This window comes from Prenolepis imparis, unplaced genomic scaffold (genome assembly GCF_030444845.1).
Source record: "Prenolepis imparis isolate NDT839.2.m4 unplaced genomic scaffold, iyPreImpa1.0 SCAF_2, whole genome shotgun sequence".
Taxonomy (NCBI): domain Eukaryota; kingdom Metazoa; phylum Arthropoda; class Insecta; order Hymenoptera; family Formicidae; genus Prenolepis; species Prenolepis imparis.
This window is the reverse complement of record NW_028141160.1, coordinates 9,347,941-9,366,159: the sequence shown is the minus strand read 5'-3', so window position 1 is coordinate 9,366,159 and position 18,219 is coordinate 9,347,941. Positions and strand designations below refer to the sequence as shown.

Below are 18,219 nucleotides of genomic sequence, written 5' to 3'. Positions count from 1 at the left end.
TGAAACAAAAAATATGTACTGATATTTTTTTCTACTTTACACGTTTTAAAATTTCAACTATTTTAAATTTATTTAAACAGTTACACATTTAACCGAAACAGTAGTAAATAATGAGACGCCACGTGTGCAATCGATGTAGCTTTGACGTAAAAGTTTTTATTCAAGCCGCGTGTGTCATCGATTGTACCCAGGACGATCTTGTCAGTATAAAGGATAGTCCTGGATGGTTGGAAACGGTTCAAGTTGAACAGGGTCGCTGTTGTGTGCCACTAGCATCGCGCAATGGGCCGTGCTAATCGCTCTACTCAGAACCCCTTTGTCCCCCTTTCCTCTCCCTCCCCCTTTCTTCTCCCATCTCTCTCTCCTACGTCTCTCACCGCCCTTGCAGCCACTCCACCAAGGTTCACAATGTTCTTCTGTCCCTGAAATTGCGTGAAATCATATCGGGCGCTCCCCCGAGCGTGCCATACTTTGCTAACTGCCGACAGACGTCCTAAGAACGAACGGGCACGCCCTTTCGCCATCTGAGAAAAGTTCCGTCGATCTGGCTCCAAGTTTTCTCAAGACAATGGCACAGTTCGGTTGTCGCGGTCGTTAATCCCCGACTTCATGGATTTATAAATGCCTCCTCGCGTCCCCTCTCGTCGGAAACGCGCGAATTCTAAAGGGACGATTCTACAAATATTTAATCGCGCGACGTCGTCGTAACCAAGTACAGCCCTTCGTTTCCTGCTATGATTATATTGGAATCTTTCTCGCGCAGATTTACAGAATCATTACCATAAATTTCTTTTTTAATTTACGTTTCGCTGATTTAAAAGTACCGTTTTACAAATTTTCTTCTCACCTTATGTAATATTATGAAATAATATCGCCAAGTAATAATAATCAAAGATTAATGATTTTTCTGTATCTTAATTTATGTAATAAATGGGAATTGCTTTTATTTTATCGTGACTCTTCTCGATCCCAAGAATAAGATCGCCACTAGCGATTCTCTTTTTGGAGTCATCATCCAATCGCCGGAAATCGTTGATCCCCGCGCGATTTCAATAATGAATAAAAGGTGTGTCTATTCCTAGAAAGAAGAGAGGACTCGCCGGTAGCGATCAAATCGGTAAGGATAAATTGAATCGGGGCAACCCCATCGATCTGAGGTTTCCTTTGATCTTCGAAGGGTCAATCCTGGTGAACCTCTCCGACGAAACTCGCTAACCTTGCGGTCGGCCCTTGGCAATACTTCGAGAAATCGATGTGGCAGTGTCGTGAGTTCTTATCAAAGGGAATTCTCTATGTAAAGGACTTTTAACTTACTGCAGCAAATTTTTCTGTCAAGCCCTGTTTCACGATATAAAATCTAGCGGCAATAAAAATTGCGTAACATAATAAATCACAAATTAGAAATTGCACATATCTACAATAATACATCTTACGCACATCGAACGTGTACAAAAATACTAGTGATCCTCAAGTTTAACATTATCTTATTCTCTAATTCGTTCTAAAAATATATAACGCCTAAATAGATATATATATATATATATATATATATATATATAGCGCGTAAATATTAACATCGTGGATTATCGCACATCTAAATAATCTTTCTACCACTGATTTAAATATGATTATTCAACGTGATGTATGTATATCAATAAATTATTATATACTTTAAACATACCGAATACTCGATAATATCGAGTGCGTTAATGGTGCTACGAGGTTTACAGATAATTTCCGATTTTCAATGGCGAAAACGTTAATGAGGCTTCATGTTGGTATATTATAGTATCTTCAACAAATTGCGCATCTTAATCAAATTGGTACTCAAATGCACGCAAACCGATGACAAGAGCGATATTAATCTATTTGAATGATGTTTCCGGTATCAAAAAATTCGTCTCAATCAAGCATTAACAAATCGTATCGGTATTTCAGACAATATTTTCAAGATAAAATCCATTACTCTTCGCCATTTCATAGTTTGAAAATTAGTGTTGTTTTAGTTTTAAGTGCCAACGACGACGACGATTCATCCCTCTCGAATGATGCGCCGATCCGGCAAAGATTTAAATATAATTCGTATTTAGAACGCGCAGTAAAACGATCAAATCACAGGATCAAATTAAAATAAGAATAAGTTCCGTATATATCAATCGCTTAATAAATGATTGATCTATACATACTTTAAGATGTTTGCATAATTTAATATTCCGTGTACATATATGTATAAATATATTTATGTACATACCACGTAAAATATTTTGGCAATATTGTTTCTGTCTCCAAAATTTCCATGTATTTGCATGATTTGTTCCGCCTCGAGAGAAGAAGAGAGATTGAATTACACGAAAATCATCGGATGTATTGTGAGATTTTTTTAAATACTGTAATATCTTTTTGCTAAATATTTTCTTTAAATTATTAACTCGTAAAAATGGAGTTCAAAAATATCAAAGAGAATTGTATTGTAACTATATCATTGGTAAGGTAAAAATGCATAATAAATAACGTAACGCAGAGACTTGAAAACGTTATACGCGGTCGGGTATTTCCTCGCGGAAAAAAAGGTTTCTCTCCATTTTCACGTAATTACGCCGGCCGAAATTGCGAGACTCGTTCTTCAATCGAGTTAAATCAGAGGTCTACGCGCGAATGAGAACTTTACCGATTGGAAATTTCGGTAATCTAGCACAGCCTATTCGATTTTCTCGGCGTCGATATTCTATGGTTCTTCGCGAAGATTTAAATGACATGAATGCTATATCGTGCGAAATTGACACATACTACATGTGCAGAATGAAATTTTATTGAGACCAATAAGACATTATTATAAAACTGTGATTATATATATTTTATTGCATTACCATATTGTATACACACAATTTTTTAATCAATATTTCGTTTTAATCTTGCAGAACTTATTCTAACAAATTACAATTCATATTATATATACATGCGACTATTTAATATGTAGACTACCGCCGTACGCGAACAATCAGAAAAGTTGGAACCTATAACTTTGTCGAACATGTTCGTCATCGGTTCACGAATATTTCCCCTAGGATCAGTGGTACTTTTAATTTGAGCTCGCACCACCGACAAGTTCTATCCAGCTCGCCAATGGTCGAATACATTGCGGACCAATTTCCATCGATGCTTCTCTCTACCATCTCCTAGCATCGTCCCCCTCGAATTTGTAGAGCGACTCTGTGAAATAAGAGAGAAAAAAAAATAGGATAAAGATGCGAAGAAAAAGGGAGAAAGTATAACGTGAAAAAAGGAACACAACCCGTTAAAAAAGGAGAAAAGACACGAAACGGATCGTTCTCGGGGGACGAGCGGAAACGATCGGGACAAGAAAATTACCTTCGATCGGTTGACCTTGGACCCGATAACACGGAGGATGTGAAAAAGAAAAGTATCTGAAAGAGAGGAAGAGAGAGAAGGGGAGTCAAACACACGAAAGACGAGAAAAAAAAGAGACGAAGAGAACAGTCGGGACGAAAGAAAGAAACGAGAACGCCGGGGTCCCGTGAACGACGGAGGAGCCAACGCGGGAGATGTGGATGGATCGTTCCCGGGGGATGTCCGTAGTAGACGGTGTTCTATGGCGTGCCGCAGGACATGTCCATGGTGTGTTTCGTGTCGTGCTGCGGTGCACCGATAGTACGGACACGGCCGCGTATACTGTAGGTGTATAGGTACACACGTAGTTGTATGCGTATATATATATATATAGGTACACCAGGCATAGAAATGCCTCCACCTACCGCTACCCTCCCCGAGGCAGTATTCCTCGGGGATTCCCCCTTGCGCAATTAGTGGCTTCGTCGTTGAGTGGTGGGTCGGACCTTAATTATATCTTTTAAAATATCGGAGTTAAATTGAAAAGTCGCCTTAATTATATTTCGGGGATACTGGGCATTATACTATAACGAAATCCCGCGAGCCTACCGGCGTATCGTTTCCGCGGGTTTCGGCTCGGTGTATTGATTCACAGAACCCTCAATTATCCACAACGCGAAGGATCGTGTAGGCCTGGTTTTTCTTTCTTCTCGCTGGTATCGGCTCCTTTCTTCTCTTCTGTTTGGTTCTCTCTCTTCTGGCGGAGTAGACGGACTCTGCGGATACAAAGCCGATCGTGAATCATAAGCTCCCAGCTTAACGACCCGTATCTTTGTGAAGCGTCGGCCTCCGATGATGAATTTAAGGGTTCCCTTTCCTTGTTTCCAGTATCCTTCTCTGAGTGCCGTTGCGAAGATCGAGGATAAAGAAACGGCGGAGCCTTTTTGTAACGTAACAACGTAACGTTTGTACATAATATTTTATCTCGGTGTGCAAATGCAATTAGAATTGAATTAATGTACAAGTATTATATTTATTTTTCTACAATATTATAATTATTTTTCTTCTCCCCGGACAAACTATGACTTTTTTTTTCAAGTCGCGACACAAATAAAAGATGAAAAAATGACAATTTGCCGAAAGAATAGTGTCATTTCGTTTTCCTTTATAAATGAACATCTCGTTAAATTAAAATGCGAAAAATGGAAAACATAAATATATATATACGCTTCGAAGGTGCGCGAAAGGATTTAACTAACGTTATTAACGCGGAACTTTTCTCTCCTCACAGTAAAATCGATGCCTGTCATAAATAAAAGATCAGGCAGCCAATTAGAAACTCTGCCCAAGAAATTAATGAGTCCACCACCAACGCAGGTCGAGCGTCTGGATCTCTCATTTCATTATTAAAACACCGTATAAGATAACTATAAGATTTTCGAGAATTCGAAGATGGATTGGCTCAATAAGCTCAAAAGTTATCGTTACGCCATATTCATTCAATGCAGCTTATATCGATTATTTCTCAAATCCTTATAACGATTACTTTACAAAATAGATAAAAAAATATAATTATAATATCTATCGTATTTATACGTGCAATTTACATACTTAATCCCCCACGATATTTTTAATATTCGAATATTTCACTAAAACAGTTTTTAAAGTTAGTTTCGGCGATGTCGACAAAGTTAGGAGAGCTTAACAAGATTCCATCTTGTTAAAAGTCTACGAGAAGTTTGAGCCATGAGAAACAGCGTTAAACGCGGATGTACGAGTACCGGTTGAAAAACAGTAAGTGATTAATTGTGGCTCCTTATTTAACTCTGCGAAAGTTTCTCGAAAATTTCCTGGGACCGCTTGCCCGAGGAAGTAGAAGAATGTAACTGTTTTATAATAACAGTGAATCATTGCTAAATATTTATCATACTTATTAATTATTACACTCATAAAATAATTATTTAATAATAATTTGGAAATGTATACTGTACGGTTATATACACAATGGACTAAAACTTTTATTATAATAAGAACGTAATCGTTCTTATTATAATAAAAGTTTTAGTCCATTGTGTATATAACCGTACAGTATACATTTCCAAATAACTTTAAAAATATTAATATACGAATACATAATTAGACATTTATTAGCATCACGTGACAAAATAGTGTTTACAAAATTTAATTAATTTAATTAATTATATTTAAGAAAATAGTTGAAATCCCCCAAATATTTTCCCGTTTGTCAAAACCAATTCGCTTTGTGTGATGCTGATCGATGAAACTAAAGATAACCATGCGAGTACAAAGTCGAATGATTAACGTTCGATATTCTTGCGACGATAATCAAGCCGTATCAATTATATTTAATCTTACTAAAACTCTCTCGCATAGTCGCCTCTCATCGACGTTTATACTTCTTTCAAATTAATATCTCAGACCGGCCATCGTCTATATGATATCTGCTACCTGCTGCTCGCTTATCTGACCGACTTTAAGCCTTAAAATTGTTTCAAACACGTATAAATAAGCGTACGTTCGAATATATTTCGAGGTCGCATCGTACAAACAAGCTGTGATAGGTTTGGTCAAATAAACTCTCGACAGTCATTCACTTTGTTAAAATCTCGTATAGTATATTTTTTATCAACTACTATAGAACATCCCAAGGGCGCGCTGCACGCGCGCTATTCTTCGATTTTGTACTTAAAAAAAAAAGTTTATTTAAACTCGATTAATATTTTTTTGCAGAAATCAGTTGATTAAAGCGTTAATTTATTAATTAAATTTTAAAATAAAAATATGTTATAAAAATTAAAATAGTAATATGTTGTAAATAATATGTTATAATACCTTATTTTCGATTAATATTTTTTGACAGAAATCAGCTGATCATTGTCAAAAATATTAATAGAGTTTAAAGTATTATATAACCTATTATTTAATACATATTATATTATTTTTATTTTTATAACATTATTTTAAAAATTAATTAGTAAATTAACGCTTTAATCAGCTGACGCTTTAATCATATATGTCATGTAGAGCTTCAATTAATTTTTTTTCAGTAGTAATATAAGACATTAATCAGACGTTGTGATTGCTCGGTAGATACACTGACAAATTATCCAAATTAATTATTATACAATAAATTAATTATATAACAAATTAATTATTTTTTACAATCAAGCTTCAAATACACAAGACATCTCGAAAACATTTCTATGAATACGAGAGAGAAAATATTATTGCGGAGAAAGAGACATTCTCTCTCTCAATGTCTCTTAATCAGCTGATTTCTGTCAAAAAATATTAATAAAGCGAAAATTTGCTAATTAAATATAGCTTACATATTTATATTTATATTGTGTATGTTATAATTTGCTAATTAAATTTTAAAATAACAATATGGTAAAAGTTATAAAATAGTAATATATTGTAAATAATATGTTATAATACCTTATTCTCGATTAATATTTTTTGACAGAAATCAGCTGATAACTGTCAAAAATATTAATCGAGTTTAAAGTATTATATAATCTATTATTTAATACATATTATATTATTTTTATTTTTATAACATTATTGTAAAAATTAATTAACGCTTTAATCAGCTGACGCTTTAATCATATATGTCATGTAGAGCTTCAATTAATTTTTTAAGTAGTAATATTAGACATTAATCAGACGTTATGATTGCTCGGTAGATACACTGACGAATTATCCAAATTAATTATTATACAACAAATTAATTATTTTTTACAATAATCAAGCTTCAAATACACAAAACATCTCGAAAACATTTCTATGAATACGAGAGAGAAAATATTATTGCGGAGAAAGAGACATTCTCTCTCTCAATGTCTCTTAATCAGCTGATTTTTCTGTCAAAAAATATTAATCGAGTTTAAAGTATTATATAACCTATTATTTAATACATATTATATTATTTTTATTTTTATAACATTATTTTAAAAATTAATTAGTAAATTAACGCTTTAATCAGCTGACGCTTTAATCATATATGTCATGTAGAGCTTCAATTAATTTTTTTTCAGTAGTAATATAAGACATTAATCAGACGTTGTGATTGCTCGGTAGATACACTGACAAATTATCCAAATTAATTATTATACAACAAATTAATTATTTTTTACAATAATCAAGCTTCAAATACACAAGACATCTCGAAAACATTTCTATGAATACGAGAGAGAAAATATTATTGCGGAGAAAGAGACATTCTCTCTCTCTCAATGTTTCTTAATCAGCTGATTTTTCTGTCAAAAAATATTAATAAAATTTGCTAATTAAATATTCTAGCTTACCTATTTATATTTATATTGTGTATATTATAATTTGCTAATTAAATTTTAAAATAATAATATGGTAAAAGTTATAAAATAGTAATACGTTGTAAATAATATGTTATAATACCTTATTCTCGATTAATATTTTTTCTTTCTAAAGCTATATCTTTTCGAACGAATCTCCCTCGAGTTTTAATTTACGTATTAATATTAAGTCATGTATATAGTATCGCGCGCGCGCTATTGGAATGAAGTTGCCGATGTTCGTAGCGAATAGCGGCCATTACCGAAACGCCGCGAGTATCAGGCAGTTGGAGCTGCGTCCCGCTGTGATTAATTAGTAAGCATAATAGTTAGAAACGATTTCTAACCTTTGTACTGTAATATTTATCAATCGCATATCAAAATTTCAACGTTAATATGTAGTCGTAATTGTTCGAAACGCATATTTCGCGAAAAATTTGATGCAAAATCTCTTGCCAACATAACCCAACTTACAATTAATCTGTTTTCGCGCGCGCGAATGTGTTGCGATCCGTGGATATATCTATCGTTAATTCTAGCTTACATATTTATATTATGTATGTTATAATGCGAAATAATAAGATTATTCTAATGTATGTATGTATTTTATTTGTTACAGGTAGCATTGCGATACACAGTGCGATTCACGCGTCGTGTCGGGAGTGCCGTGTAAAGTATCGCGCGTCGGAAATGCCGTGTAAAGTTTCGCGTGTCGGGAGTGCCGTGTAAGTAAAGTATCGGACAATCGTAATTATTCGTGTTTTCGTGAGTGCTACGAAGGAGCAATGACGGTCAACCAAGAGAGGAGGCCCGGGGAGGCATCGGGCGACAGCGGAGCAACTGTGAGGTATGCAAATAAAAACTTTTTTTCTAAACTGCATTGTTTCTGAGATATTCGACACACATATATGTATAATTTGAATTTTCTGTTTTCAGATCAATGTGTGCTGTGTACTACAACTCAGCTATTGCACGTATCGGTGAGTGAGAAATTGTTTATATAAACATTTCTATAGCGGTAATATCGAGGTGCATATAATATATTGAAAATATTAAAATAGCAACATTTTAAATAATATGTTATATAATATATTATTCGCGATTAATATTTTTTGACCAAAAATATTATAACATCCCTTTCTAAAAAAGGCATGATAAGTCGATTCTCGCAAGTATTGTTGCATCTTTTCCGCGATGCTGATTGACTGTTTCGATTCGCATTTGCATTATATTCATAGCATGGATGGACTGTCATGGAGGGTTAGTAGTTTAACAGTTTGTTCAAAATAAAATAAAATAAAATAATATGTTTTAAATAATATGTTATAATACTTTATTTGCGATTAATATTTTTTGACAGAAATCAGCTGATAACTGTCAAAAATATTAATCGAGTTTAAAGTATTATAACATATTTTTTAAAACTAATATTATTATTTTATTTTATTTTATTTTGAACGAACTGTCAAACTGCTAACCCTCGTGATGACAGCCTCTCGACTCTCGATGCTACAAATATAACGCACAACGCGAATCTTGACAGCCAATGCGCATGCATTGCGACAACAATAAACTTCGATATATGCGAATATCGACTTTATATATCTTTTTTAGAAAAGGACAGGCGAAGTTAGTATCGATGGGCTTTTACTGTCTTTATTAAATGGCTATTTTGTTACACAATTTAACATGTTTAATATTTCCTCAACTGGCTTTTAGATTTTAATACGCTAATATGTAGCACTGTATATCGATTTATTTTATTTAAAAAATGAGGAAAGAAATCTTAACATTTACTTTAAGCACAATTATTATTTATAAGATACCTGAATATACACACAAATGAAAAGATAGAATCAATAACAGATTGTAGATATATTCTCATGTCTTATAACATTGGGAGGGATATTTAGAAAGAGAAAAATCGTTGTCGCGTGCGACATGCGCTTTTAATGTCTTCTTTTCCATCAAACACTTTTTTTCTTGTTGCTTTTTATCCGCTTATTCTACCGAAACGCTTATATTAATTATATATATCCGCCGCAATGCTTTCACGCTGAAATGACAAACATGCCAAGCGTGCGTATATCGCTATAATTATCGTCGGAGTCGTCGATAAGTGATCTAGACCGTAGAAGACACAGGCAGGTCCGATTATGCACGCCATCGATTCTGATCGCTTTGTAATTTCTAGCGAACAAAGCTCGCGCAAGCACAAACACCGAGAGAACGGGGATGGTGGGTTTATTATTTTCGCAGAGCGATCATTATATCGCAGCGTGCGCAATCTGCCTTTTTTTCTCCTCGTAATTTATTGTCATAAGCGTAGCGCTCTTTCGCGTATCCTCGCGTGCACCTTGCGGCAGAAAACGAGTAGATATTGATGCGCGACCAGTATTATTTGCACGAACTTTAACAGATTGCATATGTGCACGCGATATACGCAGAGAGTCAATTTGCCGATACATCGAAACGCAAAGGGTTTTTAATACGCATATGATGTACGCGCAAATATAGTCATTAACTCTTTAACTAGAATATACCGCATTTAATTCGGATATGTTATATTTGCGGATATAATTCCACGTTATCTCGCATATAAAATGTGAGTTTTATAAATTGCGGAAATGCGTTTCTCTATGCGCAAAAAAAATTGCTGTGGTAATTATCGCGATTAGCTGTCCGAATGAGCAATTAATACAAGCTAAGCTTTTTTTAGCGTGCGTCCTCGTACAACGCGGTCAGAGTTCACCGCGTTGAACAGGGAAAAGGGCGCTTTAAAAATCTCGCAAAAAAAAATCAAAGAAAAAAAGTTTTAAAAAATCATTTTTTCACGTAGAGAGTCCACCGCACGTATAGCCAATCAAATATTAATGCCCGCAGTTGTTACATAGTCGGGCAATTTCGAAACGAGCTCGCCATCAAGCGCGCGCGCGCGCGTTATATACCTCGGTCATAAATTCGTTTCAACCCTCTTGCACGTCTCTCTCTCTCTCCTCCTCCTCCTCTTCGCCCTCCAGTCAGTCAACCTGGGAATAACAGTCGCGAAGGGCGGTGGTAGCAGCGGGTACCACCAGCTAGTAGACGAGCGGAGTGGTTGCGAGCGCCTTCCTTCCAACCCTCCACGCGAGACGTGTCGTACCCGATATTCCGGGTATTGATAAAATAATGAGTGCATTATTAACTCGCGCAGAGGATGAGGGGAGGGAGTTTGCGAGGGTGTAATGTGTGCCGGCATGCGAGGCTACATCCGTACACACCCTCACGCACACGCGAACGCACGGTCGCATGCCTGACGCACGCATATATCCACGGGGTGTCGGGAAATATCGAGCTTTGAAATCTGAAAGTATTGCGAATGTTCCTACCGCGACTTAATTAAAATCCCAATGAAATGCGTGAATCACACGCGAAATAATTGAGCGAGTGAAAACTCAGTAGCTGTCAAATCCCCGCAAATAAATATCGCGCTACTATCTTCAATAGAAATCTATTCATTACACGCGTTTCACTGTTATAACAAATATGGTATATTTCTACATATATTGAAAATATTTATATACTCATATATATATATATATATATATATATATATCATGCTCATCATTTTATGAAGAGCATAATTTTTGGACACCATATACATGTCTATGCATCAACGCCTTCCCTCGTGCATTTTTCCCTGGATAGACGCGATAGGGCAGGAAAACGAAGTTGATGGAGGGTGGCGGCACGTACGTGAGGATATGCGTGCACGCGTTATATTGATCTTATAACTCACGAGTGCGTGTCGGCAGGTAACTCTCACGCGCGTCAAGCATATAAGTTCGATCTCGCGTGCCTCTGTAAATGTATTGTACCTTTCGACTTGTGCATCCATCTTTTGATTTTGGTGAATTATAGGGTAATTTGGAAATTATGTATTATTAGGATGTCAAATTTACATTATCATTATACGTATAAGCTCACGAAACGTATATGAATGGTTAACCAATTAGAAACTATTTTACACGCGAGATTAATTAATTTGCTATAAAAAAAATATATTATTAATTTAACTACTTTTATCTTCAACTCTTGGCGCAATATTTTATTCTTTTGATTTTCATCAGGTGTTAGTATTTTATAAAATACTATAATATATCAAATTTTGTCGCACGATTGTAACTTTGTGAAAACTGAGCAGAAAGCAGAAAATTTAGATATTAGCTTAAATCTGTAATGTGCGACACTAAGTATATTCGCACGTTATATATTTGTAAACTCTCTCAATCGAACATTTGAGTATATTCAAAATTACTCAAACCAATAGGGTCGTTATCGTTATCGTTTAAAAAAACCGCGTCTACCCTACGTGCCGTTTTCGCTACGTAGGAGGTAGACAAAACGAAGAGGTAGCACCGAATGAAGGAGTAGAGGGTTAATGGTTGGGTTTCGCGAACACCCCCGACATAGATGCACCTGAGGCCCTCCGGTTTCCGAGCATGCTAATTCCCACAGATGGGGGCGCTTTAAACCCGTCTGTGCCGAGCGCTTATTGCGAGCCGGAAATGCAAGGATGGTACGGGAGAAAGAATAGAATAGAACGGGCAATCCTTTTTTCCTCGTAACAAATCTGTGAGATTCGCAATCCGTCGATGCGAGATCGCACAGTTTTGTTGTAGCCGCTACACGCTTTAACTGTATATCTGTGGACTTCTTCCGGTATCCAGACTTTAGGTAGAGAGATAAATTCACACAGTTTACATAAAAACATGATAAAAAATACAAAACTGTAAAGAAATTTTAAATTGTCTTTATTAATAGTTTTGGATTATATATTTAAAAAATGATAAAGAGAGAATATAAAAAAAGAATATATACTATACATACTTTATATGTATATTTTTTCTTTGTCTTATCCTTTTATAAAAGTTTACGAACACGCTATTTGTTACATAACCACAGAGTTTATTTAAAATATAATGTATAAATATCAAAACTAATATCTTAATAAAAATCAAAGTATGTTAATATTCTAAATTTGCGGCTCGATTGATCAAGTCCGAACCGACGTCTAAATAAAAATATCGTCGAGTCAGAATAAATGGCTGCTATTTCGCGCGGTACACTCGCGCAGTTTCAAAATACTCTGGCAGTTATAACAGACACATACGCGCGTTGTCCTTGACGTGCGAGAAGAAATCACGCACGCATCCGTTCGCCTTTGAACAGACCGGAGATCGGCAAGCTGCCTTTAGTCGAAACATCGTTAGTCATCGCCGGGAAACCGACAATTTTCTGTTTTCAAAGTTTAGTCCCGATTCGCTGGCATCTTTCCTCTCGTTCTCTCGCCCCCTCGCGATTCTGCCCGCCGGCGAATGGCCGGTACTCCGCGATAAAATTATCACCAAAGAGCGAGAGTGTTAGAACGAACGCGATAGAAGCGCTCGCGAAGCATCAAAGAGCTATAATTGGACGTCAGGTTGTAAGGGGGTCTATATTTAGGACGATGCCCGCAAAACCGTATGGGAGGCCGAACGGGCACCTTACTTCGTAGGGCCTATGGGCGCAAAGGGCAGACCTCTTAACGTCACGAGAGCCACGAATTATTGCGCCATTCCGGTCACTTAGGGTGCGACCGGCCCTTATTACGGGTACACTCGCTACTCCTCAGCGTCGCCTTTCACTCACTCCTTCGCCATCGATCGTTCGAACACCACGCCACTTTTTCATCTTTTTTTTCCTTGTTCTTCTGCTTGTTCGAACCTTGTGGGTTTGAATGGAGAATTTCGACTTAACGTCGGTCGCGAATTTTCTTTCCGGATATTCTTTCTACTTTCGATTATTTGCACCCTTTTCCGCGAACATCGATCGAGATTGTTTGGTGAAGAATTCGATAATTGAAAGAAACGGATGAGTCTCATCTTGGAATATTGCGAGCCAGGTGATTCATTTCCTTGGTATGTGTATTCTTTCCAATCGACAGTCTTTCCATTCTCAGTTATCGACCTCTCAGTAATCTGCGATAAAATAACGCGGCTAAATATTATCTCGTACATTGGAACATATAAGAGAGCGAACAAACATTTTCTTTCATATTTACTTTGAGAGTAATTTCTTTTTATTTTTATTTTTAATTGAACAGCAAAATTGCAAAGGTTATAAAGAAGAATTATAAAGAATAATAAAGAAATTTAATGTCGGCGAGGTAGAGGCGTTTCTATTCCACTTTGGTGGACGGAATGAGGGTGAATAAAATCAAATTTACGCTTAACTACGAACGAGACATGATTAATGTATGTCACGTAGACTTCTGGATAGAAGAGGAAATGAGATGCCCCGCACATTTAAGGGTGTTTTTCGACACGAAATTTTTTTTACGGTGTGTATAACACAGTTACGAGCATGGAATAAGCGAGCAAATGAGAATACATATATTTCACAAGATTTCTGTCTCGACCGCGCAAAAATAATGAAATATCGCTACCCTATATCCGCATAAAAGGTAATCAGAGTCACGAATTGCGCGATACAGAATTGTTTCAAACGTCCCCAATTCCGATCTAACTTTATGAAAAGAATCTTGTATTCAATTTAAAGAGGATTTTCTAAAGAGATATTTTTCGTTGGCAGCACATTCCCCCTCGCGAATACTCGTAAGCCTGTAAGCTCATCAAAATATTTACGGAGAGAACCTTTCTTTTTTCCAAGCCACCCGCAGTATTTTAATGCAGATCGATGAAGGACGCAGATGTACATCTAAAGTTTCCAAAGCCGTTCGCATGCACTGCCTCGTAATGAGGTTCCAATGTATATCACTTCCTGAATATATATAAATCTGTCAGGCTCTCTCTCCGGAGAATCGATGATTCTATGTAAGAAAGATTCAGCATCTTAATTAATATATTATAAAGCTGATTTTATACGTACATCCCCTATCTAAGTAATTTTACTGACTTTTAAAAAATTTATGTCAAATCGTTTATCTCTCTTTTTAATTTAGAATTTTTGATTAATTTAGATTTAAGCTATCCGATATAATCGAATATTATGTAAAACTGATATAACACTAGTACTCTCGCTTTCTCTCTCAACCAAAATTCAGTTTTTAAAGCAATATCTTGTATCTCTGTATCGCGATCTCTGCGTGAGTGATATGTGCCAATAAAAATGTCTATATATCTTCGTTCGGATAAAAGGCTTACCTAAGAATTTCCCGCTGATCAGCAATTTTCTAACCCGAGTACTCACGACCCCGACATCACCCTCGAAGTCTTCTCGATCGTTCGTCGAGTGCTTCCGCACACCCTACGATAGTCGGCGCGGTAGTTTCTTCGTGATTCGAGCCAAGGTGTCTCGATTTCTGCCATGCGGTTAGTAACAAGAATCGACGACGACGTTCTTTTTTTTTCCTCCTTTTTGCATCGCGATCGCTTGCATTAACGCACCGGCGGACGCGCATTGTCTAGACACGTACGGGACGTGTGCTACATGTCAAACGAATAAAAGAGCCAATGCAATATTTGTGATGCGGACAAATTAACGCAGTCAGGTATCATCGCAAGATGTGAGAAAGAGAAAACTGAACGTTTCCGCCGTTCCTCGTATAATGGGAAAAAATTTTTACATATATTTGCATTTTCGGTCCTGTTTAACTCCATAAGTAAATTTTATAGAAACACTTTTTTATCTTATCTAGAGCGATTATAATTAATATTAAGAAATAATTGGAGAATATATTAAGAATAATTTTTTCTAAATAAAAAAAATATATTCTATAATTAGAATTATTTTTATTATATTTTACATGCTATTTTTGGCGAATTATAAAGATACAGTAGCATATAAATTTTCCTTCACAAGTTAACGACATTACCTTTCAAAGATTATCAACGCCGCGTTATAATTTTTCCTAACAAACGTACGCTACGGCACGCACGGAATTCATTAAAAAGCCTAACGAAATTTTGCTCTTTTAGAATTCTCATCTTCTTTTATTCTGCCAATTTCCATTTTCGCCGCACATGTCGTCGCTCCTGTCGCGTCGTGATAGAAGTGTGGCGAAAGTGTTGTCCCGGCGTGTACGGGGGGGGGGGGGATATGCTAAACGTTGAGAGCGTTCGAAAAGACTGGACCGACCCCTTTTGCAGGAGGGATTAACAGAGTCACGGTACGCATGGCGTAAACACACGATCCCGCCGCGCGTCATGGCGTGGGTTCCTGGCGGCATCTGACAGGGGGTTGAAGACGGCTCCATTCTGGGATGGGATTAAAGCCGACAGGAGGAATTCGAAAAAGCAACCCTTGACAGCTTAATACCGATCAGAATCTAAGCCGGCCATTTAGCCCGCGAGATCGTTGAGCGGAGCCTACATAGAGCCGATTTCCGGCGCCCTTCTATTTGCCTGTGCTTTCGAAAACTTATCCGCATCCTTTATTTTATTTTCCTTTTTTTGCATCTAAATCCTTCGACTCCGTCACAGTGAATTTGCGCACCGGGATATTTTCGGGGAGCCGTAAAGAGCACTATTGTAAGGCTTATATATGCGCAGCTTGACAGCTGAGGAATAGATTTGCTTTCTTCGATGTTCCTTTTATACATCTCTTTTTTTTCATACCCCGATTTTTCGAAGTCTTGAAATCAGATGTTACGAACCGAGATTCTCACGAAGACGGCGGCGTTCGCTATCGGATTTAGATACGCGTATTCGTAGAAGTGACCATATCGTTTCCATACATGGCGCTGTTTGAAATCCTTTTAGCACGTTTACATTAGATAAGAATAGATATCATTGCACTCTTCGCTTCAAAGGCGGCACATTGTTTCGAGTCTATTTCTATATGCGTGACTATACAAGCAAATAGAATATCTTTTCTGTAGAAATTATTATTTAATCTGTCCATTACAAAATACTGCAATTAAAAATAGCAATTTGTTATTTGAGTGAAAAAAAGAAAAAATACAGTAAAATTGTTCGTAAAAATTAGTTTTTTTTTTTACGCATGTATACACGAATACATTTGATTTCCGGAAAAGTCGGCATTTGAGCCAAGTCGGAGATGGTAGTTATACACACGTTTGGAAATATCGAGACTGACGAACGTACGCACGATCCGGGCGATCCTTCGCGTATACCCCTGGGATTTAACGAGGGATGGTCAGGATCTGGACTATACCCCCGAAGGAACATCCGAGATATAGGAAATACAGGACCGTCGATCTCCCGACGCGGAGCAAAGCCCACGAGCTTACGGGTCTAAGCTTCTCTCGCCGACTATCTCAGCCACCTCTCTTCACCCCCGACAAGGCTTTCGCCAAATCTCTGGTTAGCAGCTGCATTTCTCATATTCGTGCCTCGCAACTGAAATTGAAGATTCACAATACAATACACACCAGCAGGAACTTGTACCGATTGTGATTTTCCTTTATTGAATTGATGCTTCTTGTCGTTCACGCGTTATCGATCTGACTTTCGTAAATGTTTTACATTTGTAAATCGAAGCGTGACTGTGAAAAAAATATTTTTTAAGTACCAGTAAAAGTAAAAATCAAATACGAAAATATTACGTTCAATTTTATATTAGATATATGCAGATGTCATATAAAATGATAAAATGTAAAAGTATTTTATTTCTCGATGTTTAATAAAAAATCGAGAAGCTATCGAGAAAGTCTTCTTTATCTAACCGTATCATGAAAAGTAGGATCTTTTGTGTCGTTTTATTCAAAGAATATAGAGTTAACCAGTGATATCTTTTTAATGTTCTGACTCATTGCGTGCGATGCGCGAAGTACGGTTTCCCAATATATTTCAGGTATGCATAGCGCTTTTCACGATAAGATATTTCAATATTGACACCCTGTCAGTATTTACCGGACGGCGCGAGAGATTAGACGAGCAGTCGGTACATATTTGTACGGATTTCACTTTGGATGATTGTACTCCACCGATCGTCGGTGAAATGCCAAAGGTACGCGTTATGAGTTCAGTTCAATAATATTTCATAAGCGAATACGATATAAAAATCCATCTGAGTATCATTCATAATCGACTACGTACAAAGAGCGCAATTAAAAATTATCTCAATTAAGATGGAAATCTCGCAAGACGACAAAAAATATCAGTACTACGTTATATACAGAATTTTTATTTATATTCGTATTTATATTCTCTCAATTCATAAAGATTTTATCTTTCAAGGAAAGAACAGCATCTCTCTTTCTAACTTTTCGAATACTTAGAAAATAAATGGCAATTAAAATGGATATAATTAAAAATACGTAAATGTTTTCTACTTGAATTTTTTTCGTTGATTAAAGGATTAAATGAAGAGAGATCTTGGTTGTTCTCTGTATAATCATTATACAATTGTTCCGACGTTTAAACCAGTAAGCATAGATGATGGCCGCTATTAACGCAATGCAATTAGTGGTTGCAAAGAAAGAGAGAGTTCTTACAAGACAAATCTCTTTTCTGCTAAATTACGTTACGCGAAACTAAGAGGCTGTTCTTACAACTCTGCGTTGTACCGGAAATCGGGAGAGATTCCTCGCATT

General features: G+C 36.5%; 1 long non-coding RNA gene across 1 annotated transcript in view; it reads right to left on the bottom strand.

The window, feature by feature from the left end:
* Positions 1-2,966: 2,966 nt before the first annotated feature.
* LOC145948983 (uncharacterized) overlaps positions 2,967-18,219 on the bottom strand; it is a 279,704-nt gene continuing 264,451 nt past the window's right edge. Inside the window, exon 5 of the long non-coding RNA XR_014427521.1 lies at positions 2,967-3,210. This is a non-coding gene — a long non-coding RNA (uncharacterized LOC145948983). The remainder of the gene's footprint in view (positions 3,211-18,219) is intronic.